This window comes from Ursus arctos, unplaced genomic scaffold, assembly GCF_023065955.2.
Source record: "Ursus arctos isolate Adak ecotype North America unplaced genomic scaffold, UrsArc2.0 scaffold_11, whole genome shotgun sequence".
Lineage (NCBI taxonomy): Eukaryota > Metazoa > Chordata > Mammalia > Carnivora > Ursidae > Ursus > Ursus arctos.
Genome location: NW_026622775.1, coordinates 1,571,324 through 1,586,144, shown reverse-complemented (window position 1 = coordinate 1,586,144; position 14,821 = coordinate 1,571,324). Strand labels below are relative to the sequence as shown.

Here is a 14,821-nt window from a genome sequence, read left to right as displayed (position 1 = left end):
CTTGGGTATTTCCATAACTTTCTGAAGCAGCAAGAGGTAAGAAAACAGGTAAGAAAAAGGAAAGGAAATACTAAACTTAGCCTCCTATCGCTTCAAATCCTCAAATCTAAAAACGATTTAAGAGAAAATTTTATCTGATAATGCCCCAGAGGAAAACAAAAGCCAACGGGGGGGGGGGGGGGGAACAAGCCCTCAAACCACGCTTTTAAACTCTTTCCCTCATTTTTTAAAAATTATGTGTCCTCTACCTCTAATATATATTTGCTATGAAGAAAAAAGACTCTATTTTTTCAGCTGAGAATATATTCCACTTGCTCAGAATGCAAGAAAAACATAAAAAGAGGAAAAGAGGGAAATTATGACCTAATGCAAATTTTTCTTCAAGGTAGCTATGTTCACTTGCCGGTGGGACGCAACTGACACGGGGAGGCCTGAGCGGCAGCCGAGCAGCGTGGTTCTCTTCCAGACGAGGAGCTCTAAATGCTTCTCTAGCTCAAGGGAGGAAACAAGTGGGACTTCACATCTGTGCAACTTCAAAGTAAAGAGGTGAAACTTTTCACACATTGATTTTTTTTCATGGGTTTTTTGAATGGTTAAGCAGTTTGCCTGCAGTGGACATTTAAAATGCTGTCTTTGGGTGTATCCATTCCAGTGGAAAGGATGCACCTTACACTCTGATATTAATATTATTATTGAGTATAAACCTTTTTTTTCCCAAGAAACTCAAGAATTGCTTTGTATAAACAGACTTCTAGAACCTGAAGTCTTGTTTGGTACAACTATAAGAGCTATATGTCTGGACTTGGGTGAATTACTATGATCGACTTTGCAATTATCTACTTTATAATCACAAAGCAAAAATTGAAAGTTGGGTATTTACACAAAGATACTCTCAGTGTCATACCACTATGAGGAATAATTGTGTAACATAATGTCAGTAATATGTCATGTGTCTGATGGAAGATTTTCAGGAAAAATAATTTTGAGAAAACCAAAGCAGGTTTTGTTAGTGGATTTTTGTATGATTTTTGAATAAATTCTATTGATATAATTTTGTACTTTAAAATTAAGTAGCATAAAACAAGTGAAGGGGTTCAAGAGTTATAAAATGAATAGTCATGGAGATGAAAAGTATAGCATTGGGGATATAGCCAATTAAAAATAAAAAAGTAAGTAGCATTTTTTTCCCCATTCAATTTTGCCACCATATTACTACTTTCTAGTTGTGAAATCTCATGACTTCATTATCATTAGAAAAATCTGGAAAGCTCTGATGATATAATACCCTTGGCTTCTCATTATAGTCCTCCTGTGTCAAGATGCTAACCCTTACATATATTTTGGTTTGTTACTTACCTTCCATCCCAAAATGCTTCTCAGCTATAAGATTTCCTTCTTAATAACAATGTTCTTTTTTGTCTATGATTGTCAACATTTTACTGAGGAAGAATGACCTAAAAACCTAGATCACTGACTTTTGTGGGTGACATTTTGTTTAATGATTGATTAAGATATTTGTGTCAAAAATATTGACAATATTTTGGGCAATTCATTAGACCCATTCTCAGAAGGAAAAAAAAAAGAAATACTTTCCTTGAGACTATTTACTCAACAAATTCATATCTTAACATGTTTAACTGTTTCCCTTTGAGCAGAAGTAGAAGAGGGTAAGCATGGAGACTAATTTACTGTTTGACAGAGTTTGTTATTCAAAACCAGGCTTCTGTGGCCAATTCTAAGTGGCCGAGGTTTGGGGTAACCCTTTTGTGGTTTTACAAGTGATTGTCCTTAAAATCGGAGTTTCTTAAGATGAATCCGCATAGGCATCAGTGAAGACCACAGCTTAAGAGTAACCTTCCCACTCCCCTTCTATTTTAACCAATACATAAATGTGAGTTTAGCCACAAGAAATTTGCTACACCCATAATGTCATGGTCCTCAGGACATCTGCCAACTATCTCAAGACATAGAGGGCATTGGCTGGCATCAGTGAGACAAATGGTATTTAACTTTGAAAACTGATTTTGTAAGTACTTTTGTTTCTACTATGCCTCATGGAATCTCATTCAAATATGTTTTGCAAAAGTGTGGTTACTACCATATTGATCTCTGAAAAAAGACAGGCACTTTACTTTTTAGAGGAGAAGATATTCTCATCACATTAGTTTAAGGTCAATTTAGGAACCCCAAGTACTTTTCATTTCAACATAGATTTTTCCATCTGTCCTGTGGATAGCTACCTTGGACAGGAAGAACATCTACAAAACTAAATATTTCATTAAAAGGCCTGGATTTCCCTAGAGAAAGGTAAGTAATTAAATTTTCTTTGTTTCATAAAAATTCAAGATTATGATCACTGTTTATGACAAAAGAGACATTCATTTCCATAGGTCCAAAAGTGTGTTCAGAGATTGTCCCTAAACAGCTTACATGAGGGATTATACTACCTAATTGGATAGCCTTCTTTTCTCCCATAAAGGAGTAGGGTAAGGTTCTTATTAAAAACATGTGCCAAAGATTTTTTAAATCCAGGTCTATATATTATTTACCACTTAGAAAGATAATTATATATAATTCCCTTCCTAAAGTGGTTTAACAGCTCTTCTCAATCCAGATAAACCTTAGAAATCAATCATAAAGCTAACAAAGTCAATATCTATATTATGTAATGGAACTTTTAATTTTATTTGTTTCTTACATTCTTTCTGAAAAAAGATATTTTGATCCATAAAATGTAAGACCTGTCAGGACTTCCAGAATTTTTTTTCATGTTAGAATATTATGTACAGAAGTCCTGGAACATGGGAAAATAGTGGCATTTAAAGTTTTTAGATCATTGCAACTTTTAAAAACCTAGCAACTTTTCCATAATGTTATTTTTTTAAAAATGAACAATAGTTATTTAATACAGAAGGTATACCTCTGTTAGGGACTTTAATAATTACATTAAACAACTTTTAATTTAGCAAATGCCAATTAATTCTTCTGCTTATTAGTTTACTTTTTAGGTATACCACCCTATTATTTGATAGGTACATATTCAGATTGATAATTCCTGAAATAATATTCAGGATATATAGCCCTTAACTCCTTTAGAGAAATCCCAATAAAGGAACTGTGAGTCTGTGAGGGTCCCAGCTGGAAACAGAGGGCATACTCAAATATGCCCTTTGAGAAGGGCCTTTGAGAAGTTTTTAATAAAGAGATATTATAGATGTTTGGAGAAGACGCATGGAAATCACAAAGGAGAACACTATTATAACCCTTAAGCTTGAAGGGGCAAGATGAGGGAATCCTTACCAGAACCCAAAAGGGGAGCAATGATTTAAGTAAGACACCTTGAAAAGAGCTATGACCTTGGGTAAAGGACAAAAACAATCTGAGATGACTTCACAGGGAAGGAGTCTGGGAAGAAATAGCCCAAATTTACTCACCTTCTTTCTGAAACATTGCCAGGATCCGACTGGGCTAAACTGCACTATTTTTGTGGTAGCCTGATGGCAAATGGCTACTGAGCACTTGAAATGTGGTTGTAAGTGTCCAACATACACCAAATTTTGAAACCTTAGTATTAAAAAGAATAGAAAACATCACATTAATAATTTTACATTAATTAGAAATAGGAAGGGTAATATTTTAGACATATATTCAATGTATATATTATTAAATATTAACTTACATTATTAAATATGTATTTAATATATACATAACAGGTAAATAATAAATGCTTTTTAATACTAATTTTACCTGTTTTTAGTTTTTAAAATGTACTACTAGAAAATATAAAATATTTAGAAAATTATTCAAATTAAAAACATTTATGCAGTATCATATAATATATCATATTATATCATATATGTCATTTTTCTTGGAAAGCACTGGATAAACTCACCAGAAGTAAGGGGATATGAGAGTTTGTTGGTGGAGTTAATTAGAGGCCAGCCTCCTATAGCAGAAAGTAGGATGGAGAGGGATGGAAAATGGACCCAGAGGGACCAACAAAAATATCTGGCTTAGGCTGTTAATAAAGAAAATTATCATAAAAAGGTTGCCTTAAATAAGAGGATATGTTTCTTGACGATTTCTATAGTTGGCCTATGGAATAATTTGTTAGCACACTTGTTTGGACATTCCACATCAACGAAGACTAACATTTTTTTTTAAAAATAGCATTGGGAGTGAACCAAGTACTCAGCTGATTACTTTAGAATTTTAAGTTTTAACTTTCATGCATTTTCCATGTTGTTTAATCTTAAATATTAATTGAAATTCATATTATGGAAATATACTAGGTCTTTAAAAGATAGATATGGTGGGGCACCTGGGTGGCTCAGTGGGGTGGGCGTGGGACTCTTGATTTCAGCGCAGGTCATGATCTTAGGGTCATGAGATCCAGCCCAGCCTCAGTTTCTGCGCTGTCCATGGAGCCTGCTTAGAATTCTCGCTCACTCTGCGCCTCTGCTGCACACGTTCTCTCTCTCTCTCTAAAAAAAATAGAAATAAAAATAAAAAAGTTAAAAGATAGGTATAGCAATCTTGACAAGTAGAAGACCTAACAACAACAAACAACCCTCCACAGTTTCTTAGTTTGGTGTTTTGATAAAAACATTTGATAAAAATTTAATGAAATATTTGATAAAAGTTTAGATAAAAAAGATTTGATAAAAAATCTTTTTGAAAAAAACTTTAATTTTAGGCATTTATCTGTTTGTTCAACAAATATTAAGTTTGAGCACTTTTTACATTCACCCCCTGAACTTACAGTCTAATACTAGAAGAAAGATATTTAGCAAGTAATCAAGCACATAAATAATATTAACTTTATAGAGTTTTATGCATTGTGAAGGAAGAATAATAGGTTCATATATGAGTAATGACTGAAGTGTGACTTTTTAGATTATTTTTTTAAATTAGAATGGCAGATGAGTTTTCTATTGCTGTGCAACAAATTACCATAAACATAGCCATTTAAACATCACCCATTAATTATCTTATGACTCTGTAGGTCGGAAGTCTGGCACAGTGTGCCTCTGTTCTGCTCAGGGTCTCAGAAGGCTGAAACCAAGGTGTCGACTAGGATTTGTTCCCATCCAAAGGCTCTGTGGAAAAATACACTCCCAAACTCGGTGCTGTTATTGGCAGAATTAAGTTCTTTGCCGTTGTAAGACCATGGTCCTTGTTTCCCTGCAGGCTGTCAGCTGGGGCTATGCTTGTCTGCCACGTTCTTTGACTTCCTCAATCTTCACATCAGCATCAGTATGTGAAATCCTTCTCATGCTTTGAGTCTCTGATTTCTGCTAACAGCCAGGGAAAATTACCTATTTTTAAAAGACTCATGTGATTAGGTCAGGTCTATCCTGTTAATCTCCCCAATTTAAAGTCAACAGATTTGGGACCTTGATTTCATCTCCAAAATCCTTTCACAGCAGGAGCCGGATTAATGTTTGAGTAACTGGGAGAAGGCATGCATACACACCGGGGCCGGGGATCTTGAGGAGCCATCTTGGACTTCTGCCTACCACACACAGTTAGAAAGGAAAAAGCCTCTCTGAGGAGTTTTCATTTGAACCAAGACCTGGATCATGTGAAAAAAAGTCATAATAAGATCTGAGGGGTGGGGGAGGGGGCATTATGGCCAGAGAGAATAATAGCAAGAGTCAAAATCCTGAGCCAAGGCAGAAATTGACGTATTCAAGGAGCAGAAAGAAGGCAGTAGGACAAGCCTGTGGTGTGGAGAAGTGTAAAGAGATGAGGTCAAAAAAGTAAGTGGACTTGAGACCAAGGGAAGGAATTTAGAATTTATCCTAATTGGAATAAGACGCTATTGAAGTGTTTAAGTGAGTTAGGGACATTTTCAAATGACTTAAAGAAGATCTTTTCTTTTTGTAGTGCCCTCACCAAAACGCATACTTGGCCAAATTCTGGTATATGAATTCTTTCCTGGTGTCCCCAAACTTTTTCCTGGTGATCTACCATACAGAAGTCAGATTCTTGGGCTTCTTTTGTAACGAGTACAAGACTTATATTTGAAATCCTTTTCATTAAATTTGTTTTTATAGTTTTGAGTGCTATGATACACTGCTGTTGTAGTTTTATAAAGTGGATAAAAATAAATAAATATTGTAGAGAAAATATTAAAATTAAAGTTTTAAATTTCCTGATTATGTAGTCTTTGAAATTAAGTTCAGTCTGGGGGTGCCTGGATGGCTCAGTTGGTTAAGCGTCTGCCTTCAGCTCAGGTCATGGTCTCAGGGTCCTGGGACCAAATCCCACACTGGGGTTTCTCCCTCTCCCTCTGTCTGCTGCTCCCCCTTCCTTGCTCTCTCTCTCTCTATCAAATAAATATAAAATCTTAAAAAGTTCAGTCTAATTAATATTAGAAAGACTATTTTTAAAAATCTTTTATATAAACTGGAGGGAATAAATAAGATCTTCCCTTGCATGAGAAATGAATATGCTTTGTCCAGATTTTGGAATTCATTGATATAAGAGGCTACTTTGACTTTTGCCACTGGGGTCATTTTCATGTTCCTTTCTTTTTTTCTTTTTTTCTGTTTATAATAATTTTTTATTATGTTATGTTAGTCACCATACAGTACATCCCTAGTTTTTGATGTAATGTTCCATGATTCATTACTTGCATATAACACCCAGTGCACCATGCAATATGTGCCCTCCTTAATACCCATCACCAGTCTATCCCAGTCCCCCACCCCCCTCCCCTCTGAAGCCCTCAGTTTGTTTCTCAGAGTCCATAGTCTCTCATGGTTCATTCCCCCTTCTGTTTACCCCCCCTTCATTCTTCCCTTCCTACTCCTACCGATCTTCCTATTTCTTATGATCCATAAATGAGTGAAACCATATGATAATTGTCTTTCTCTGCTTGACTTATTTCACTTAGCATTATCTCCTCCAGTCCTGTCCATGTTGCTGCAAATGTTGTGAAATCGTTCTTTCTGATGGCTGAGTAATATTCCATTGTATATATGGACCACATCTTCTTAATCCTTCATGTTCCTTTCTGCAGCCAATGTTCTGGACCATTTGCATAGCATACTAAAAGCCCTGATATTTGAGATGATGTACATTTCAAATTGTCAATTCCTCAAAAAATTAAAAAGGGGATATAATTTCAAAAACCTGGAAGTCTCTGGATGCATACAGACCATCAAGTTCTAGAAGTAAATAATGGCTATCTACATATATCTATTATGCAGATGCTGATTTTCAGTATTTGCGTTCACCAAAGAAGTTTATATAGTGAACAACACTTTTAGGGCCTTATACTTTTTATACTTCTCGAAATTTCTACTCTCTTCCTCTTTGTCTGGGCTCTACCCCTTGTTGTCATTCCTCATGTATCTTCTTGACCCATCTTCTGCTTTCTTTACTGTTCTACAGTCTTACTCATCATATTATGCCTTTATACAACCTTTCAAGTGATCCGGCATATCTAGAAAAATCTCATCTATAACTCTACTGTTAAGCCAAAGGCCTGATCTGGGCAGAAACAGAAGAAATTATCCTTCATGGCTCTTTAACCTTTCCTTTAAGTCTTCCTTGACTTCTTTTTAGCACCTCTGCTCTATCAAGTATCCATAGATCTCAGGACTTCTCTTCCAATGTTAAACCCCTGCAGCTAGATTGTATTGGAAACCTCTCATGTATATTAAGGTTTAAGCAATTGATGAGTAGTTTCATGTGTGCAGGGAGTGTCTGCATTTTAACATGGAGTAATTGGTTAAGTCAAAAGTCTGAGTATTTAATCATGAACTGTTCAGAACAATCAGGTTAGGTGCCAACCATGGTCAATATTCCTATGAACTGCCCTGCTCAGAAAAACAGCACCAGGCTCTTAATGCATTCTTTGTGCAGAGTCAGACACTAATATGACCAACGTGGGTTCCTGGCCAACTAAGGCCCATGCATAAAAATGCCAGTAATCTATAAGACTGATTGGTACAAAAGGTTCTGCCCAAGAACCAAGCCAATTAACCTATTTCCTGCCAAAGTTTTGTCTGTAGACTTTGGGGAAAATTTCCCTGTAAGAGTACAAGAGCAGAATGAGCAGGACAGTCAGGAGAAACAAAGATGCCATAGGAGAAAGACCATAAGGTAATAAAAGAGAAAATAATGGGATCCCCTTTAAATGTACTGAAAAACTCCTACTAAGTTCATAGAACAATAAAAACATAAAGCTAAAAAATATGAAAGAAGAATTTAAGGAAGATTTCTTTAAAAATTTGTGAATACCCACCATTTGCATCGACATGGTTGGAACTGGAGGAGATTGTGCTAAGTGAGATAAGTCAAGCAGAGAAAGACAATTATCATATGGTTTCACTCATAGGTGGAATATAAGAAATAGCAATGGAGGCCCATAGGGGAAGAGAGGGAAAACTGAAGGGGGAGAAATCAGAGAGGGAGATGAACTATGAGAGACTATGGATTCTGGGAAATAATCTGAGGGTTTCAGAGTGGAGGGGGGTTGGGGGATGGGGTAGCCAGGTGATGAGTATTAAGGAGGGTACATGTTGTGATGAGCACTGGGTGTTATATGCAACTAATGAATCATTGACCACTACATCAAAAACTAATGATGTACTATACAGTGGCTAACTGAACATAATAAAAAGGAATAAAAAAATGAAAGTTGTGCAGAAGAGAAAAAACAGACATCTGGTCTGATAGTATGAAGTATAATAGGAGTGAATATGTGTTGAAAAGGGGATATTATAAGGATTAGATATTTATTTTATTGTGCACCATTAATTGAGTGAGAGTAGATGTCATACATATGGGTAAATTCTTTTCTGATCTATCTGAAATAACAAGGGCTTTTTGACAATACATGCTGTTTTTACATTTCATGGGCTAAAAGTATATTCAGAATGCATATAGCATATGTCTCAGGAAACTGGACTGAGTAGGGGTTGGAGTGGGGCAGGAGGCAGAGGCAATGGCCAAACTAGGAGTGACCTAGGGTGAAAGAGGTAGCCCTATTCATTCGTGAGAAATAAAACCTAAGGCACTTAAAGACATGAGAAAACTCACATTAGGGCTAGAAGACTTCTATCTTGGCCTTTTCTTTTCTTTTTAAAATATAATTCTAAGACAGGTTAAGAAACTGACCCAAAGTTTCATAATTACTTGGGTGCAGCCGTACCATACATGCAAGTAATATTTTGGACCTTCCAAATATCACCTCTGGTTCTGTCACCATGTGAGATCACTTCCCTTGTGTTTCCTTTTAAGGCAGGCTTTTGATGTTAATTTTGAAAGGACATCATTTGTTTTAAGTCAGGTGTTCTTAGACCTGACTGTGAAGATTCTGATTTTGTAGTTCTCACAAGCAGACAGGTTGACGATATTAGTCTGTGGGCCACGCTTTGAGTAGCAAGGAATTAGGTTACTGGGATCTCAAAACTTATCCTAAAATACCAGTGGAAATCACCAGGAAATTAATATTAGGTATAAATGCCAAATGAATTCTACTTCCCCAGGCTATTTATTTATTGAAGAAATACTTATCAAGATCTTCTGAGAGGAGAAAAGATGAAATATTTCACTGTCCTTTCTATTATTATAATAAAACAAATCACCAAATTTACTTAGAAATCATTTTTGATATGCTCAAACAGAGTTGCTTTCAAATGCACTTTGGACATAGATTACATATATTAAAAGACCTTTTCCAAGAATAGACTCTTTTACTCTAGCAGTATATTGTTCAAGTTTCTCAAATTTGGAAATACTTTTGGAGAATACTTTCAGTGAAATGTGCCTCCAAAATAAAATATTTCACCAATTAAACAAGTGGCAAAACATGTTTACTTTTAGTCCACAGGGGAAACCCAGCTTATAGCATATGGTATTTGAACTTGTTAAACGTGCACAGAATGCTTTGTGTGACCTTACGCCAGCATTGCTGATTTGCTTCCACAGCTGCCCCATGTGGTCTTTTGCAACATAACCCAGGTCAGGTTGACGTGTTAAATAACTAACATTGCCAAGTGCCAACCGGAGAGGGCTAGCTGAATTATTCGGTACTGTCTTTCCTCATTGCAAGGGCAACAGCCGCAGCATTTATTAATTCAATGCGATACGTTATAATTAACGTGGGAGCTACATCAAATGTCTAATTGTACACCTGACAGCAAGAGGGTGAACTTTGCTGAGCCTGGGAGCTCTCTTAACACATTCTTAGGAGGTTCAGCTTTCCAACTATCAGTTGGTGGCTTCGAGAGTAAAAAAAAAAAAAAAAAAAAATAGCAGTCATGCTGTTGCAACAGTGATTGCCCCAGCCCCTTCTTTCAGTTAATGAAGTGTTGAAAGTTCAAGACCTGTTGTTGGTGGAACTAACAAGAACCAAGAGAATACTACTTGCTGGAAAAAGCCCTTAGGATTTAAAGCTTATTCACAATCATACTGTCAGAATCGTATTTTGTGTGCATTTCCTAGTTCATAATGTATTTTTTCATGGATATCTTTTTGCTCACAAAAGTGTAAGCTCCTTGTGAGCAAAGATAGTGCCACCTGTTTCTCCACTGTGCCGGTACACAGCCTTGTTCATTGTAAGTGCTCCGAATTGCTTGGTGAATAATAACAGGATGCAATCTGCATTCCTATCTTCTTTATTAGCTCAGATTTTCTCTGCTTATTCCAAAGAGGTTTTCTTAGCCTTCTTCTTGCTTTACTGATAATGGCTGGATTAGATATTAGACTAGCCACTCAACACAGTTTGGATAAGTTCCATTATTCCACAATTGACTTTTCTAGGAAAAGATAAAAGTGCAGATTATCTAGAGTGTCTGAATATCTTTCTGGATAGTCCAAACCCTGAGAGTTGGTTTGGGGAATACAGTAGGAGGCACTGAGAAGTGAATTCCTTCCTGCATCGGTTTCAGAAGGACCACAATTTACTCTTCAGTTTTCCCTCAAGCCCATATATTCTGTGGGACTAAAGAAATAACGTGTCTGGATATAAATCTGCAAAGTTTTCCCTGAAAAATCTCCCACACCCCTATTATTATATTACTTAATATAATATCTTATATGGTGATGGAACTAGGGCACTGAAGATGTCTTCAAAGAGTATTGCCCATGAATATTCTGGCTATAATGGAAATGATTCTAATTATAGAACAAAGCCCCACAGTATTAAAGATGTGCCTTATTCTGACCACCCCTAGACCCAGTTACTTGCTATGTAAAACTGGCAGATTAAAGAGAACCAACAGCAATACCTGATGTTCACCCAGTATCACTGCCGGCCAGGCATTGTGCTAAGAACTTTATATGCGCCAACTTATTTGATATTCATGATAACCCTCTAAAGTATATATAATTTTTGTGCCACTGTAGAGACGAGGAAATGGAGGTACAGAGAGAGAAAGAAATGTACCCAGGCGGTGCCTGGGAGGCTCAGTTGGTGAAGTGTCTGCCTTCAGCTCAGTTCACAATCCCAGGGTCCTGCTCAGTGGGAAGCCTGCTTCTCTCTTTCCGCACCCCCTGCTTGTGCTCTCTCTCACTCGCTCTCTCTCTCAGATAAATAAATAAAATCTTAAAAGAAAAGAAATTTACCCAGGGATGCTCGTCTAGTATGGGCAAAGGGATTCAAACCTAGATTCACCTAATTCGAGAGCCCTCATTCTGGTCCTTAGTCTAGGGTTTCTCTTCTAAACCAAGCTTCCTCTAAATGACAGATAGCAATAGAATCGATGCCAGTTCTGAAATCACACTGTGAAGGTGAGAATCTAAAGTAAATGCTCTCACCAAATTGGCATAAACAGTTTTTTTTAATCTTGTAAATATTGTTTTCATGTCTTGAAAAGATGGTTTTATAGCAGAATAGGCGGAGGAGTAGTGGGGATTTAACATAAATTTCATACAGACAGTCTGTAGCAGAGGTGAAGAGAGAATTTTTATTTATTGATACCCCACAAGATAATTCAATATGGTAGACTGGGCTGCACGCATGCCATATCCTATTTAGAGAGCAATTAACATAAGTCTACTCTCATAACAATAGCAATGGGGATTTTAACAGAATTAACTCTTATTCCCATCCTGATTTCAGTCTAACAGATTAGCTTTTCCTTGTGCTTCATGACTTTACATGGTTGAATCATAATGCAGATGTAATTTTTAATTCTATATACTTCACTTAGCACTGTATATTACCATTTTCTTTTCTTCTTGTATAGTCTTATGATTTGCAAAATGTTTTATGTATTTAAACTTGATGTGCATTATATAAACATTTCATTATTCCTGAGCATTTTTCTTCCCCTTCCTTTTCTTCTAAGTATCTGAAATGACGATCTTATTATACATAGCTCACTTTCCTTCCTTCCTTCCTTCCTTCCTTCCTTCCTTCCTTCCTTCCTTCCTTCCTTCCTTCCTTCCTTCCCTCCCTCCTTCCCTACTTTCCTTCCTTCCTCCCTGCCTCTCCCCGTCTCCCTTACTCCTCTTTTTCTCTGTCTTGTTAAGATAAATTGTGAAAAATGATCAAAGAAAAAGATTTTCAACTCTTGAAAATTTTCCAAATTATTTACCAAAAATGTACCAACTTTTGCTGAAATTAGTAATATATGTACCATTTCTTTTCATCTTTACCAGAATTGTTCATTATAATTTTAAATGGTAGAATGCTTCTTCATTGGCAAAAATTCCACCTTTTTGGGAGAGTTCCTTTTAAAGCTTTTCATCTTTTACATTTTTAGAAAAGTTAATCTTTTGATTACTAAAAAATGCTCAAAATAGTTATCTTTCTAGAGATAGACTACCAAAATCAGACTATTCTCCACCATTCATATCTCCCCAAGATATATGAGACATATGGCCATCTTTGTCAAATTATCCCTCCTGTTTGTCCACTGAAACTGCTACTTTAGTCTAGGAAGAGAAATTCTCTTGGGCTACCTATTTTTTTTTTTTTTTTCCACCACAAGCTGAATTTGCATTTAGAGTTTCCCATTTTCTTTCTCTATTGGGATGTTACCCAATAAATACCACAAAGTAACTGGTGGTAGAGAACTCTTGTGGCCCTAATTACAAGAAGAAACTAACCTCCAAAGAACCTGGTGTTTTTATGCGAAGAGCTAAGTAGCAACTAGTACTGATTTGGTTTCACACATTCTCCCTTTGATGAAGCTAGGGGAGGAAGGTGCTGGACAAGGGTGGAGGGCTGAAAACTCACTTTTTGGAAACACTATCACAACTTATTTACTCAAAGTTTATGTGTGAATAATGTCTTTTTTTTAATTTGAGCAACTTTTTTAATTTTGAAAAATACCAAAACTGCAGTCAAATTACAAGAATAAAACAATGAACACTTGTAGATTCTTAATCTACATTCACTAATTATCAATATTTTGCCTCATTTACTGTGTCTCCTTTTCTTTATATTACATTTTTCTCCTGAGTCAGTTGAGAGTAAGATGCATGTTATCACGTCACTTACCCCTCAGTACTGTAGCGTCTGTATCCTAACAATGAGACATTCTCCTACTCAACCACAATATTATTGTCACTCTCAGAAAATGTACCACTGACACAATACTGTTGTCTATATATAGTCCATATCCAAATTTCTCCTATTGTCCCAATGCCTTTAACTTCTTTAAAAAAAATTGGGATTCTATGAAAGATCATCTATTTTCTTTAGTCTATTTTAATCTAGAACAGTTTCTCAGTGTTTTATTTTTTTAAAAATCTTTCATGACATCGACATTTTTAAAGGTTCTCAGACTTATCCTCACTGTCTTTTTGAAATATGGAAGATGTCTTTTGATTGTCATATCAATCTACTTTTGAAATCATTTCTCTGTTTTCCTTTTATGGTTCCCCCCGCCCCCCGTCCACTGCCATCCCCGTGTCTCTCCCTTTTATTTATTTAGAAAGTCCCTTTCTTCTTTTTCAACAGTTTTGGGGATTTTTTTTTTTTTTTTGGTTTACATTTATTTTTTTCCTTTTTTTTGGTTACCAACTTTCCCCCTTCCCTATAGGCACTCGTCTGTTTCCTTGAGATAATACTATTTTTGTCATTGGTTTGATATTACTCATCTTTCTGACTCTTTAGCACCTCCCTTTAAGACTATGAGCTCCCTGCAAAGACAAACACTTTGTTTTACAAATGTTTTCTGAAGTGTAATTTACATTCTCATTTAAGACTTACACTTGCTTTCTGTCAATTTCCCAGCTCTCTCTCCTTTATGTAGATCTTAACTGAAGTCCTCATTTTCTGAGTTGCCCTAATCTAGAAGTTTATTTTTAATAAAATTAAGTTCATTTAAAGTATAGTATCCTATCCTTGACTCTTTGGTAGAGAAATGCTTTTTGGCACATTTCTGGTTCAATGTCCATGAGATTTCTGTCTGTTTTGGTTCACACAAACCTTGGGTTTAAAATTCAAAAGAAGCAAAATGAGCTTATAGCTCGGCAAACATACCTGTTGAAAAATGGCTACTATAAAATGGCATTCCGGGTATTTCAAGATAATCTGATCAAATACATCTTACTAGAGAGAACAAAAGATCTGGAGGGACCTTAGAGATAACAAATTTACAGCCCTCAGTTTTCAGAAGAGGAAACGCAGAGCCCAAATCACTTAAGGTTACAACTGGTTGGCGGCAGAGACAGACACTATATCCCGATTCTCAGTTCAAAATGATTTCTTCTGCTCTCATGGTGCTTCAATTTAATATTATCCCAAAAATAATATTCAGATATATAACAGAAATCACTGCAAAGCACTTGGAAAAGTATGATAACAAAATGTCAAGAGGCCCAGTCACAGCTTCATTAGCTGTATCTTCTG

The 14,821-nt window shown here is 36.1% G+C and overlaps 1 long non-coding RNA gene across 1 annotated transcript; it reads right to left on the bottom strand.

Moving 5' to 3' along the window:
- Positions 1-340: 340 nt before the first annotated feature.
- Positions 341-4,479, bottom strand: LOC130543322 (uncharacterized). Its single transcript, XR_008958591.1, has 3 exons — positions 4,322-4,479; positions 3,435-3,564; positions 341-531 (listed from the first exon to the last, which is right to left on the bottom strand). It is a non-coding gene; the product is annotated as an uncharacterized LOC130543322 (long non-coding RNA).
- Positions 4,480-14,821: the final 10,342 nt, after the last annotated feature.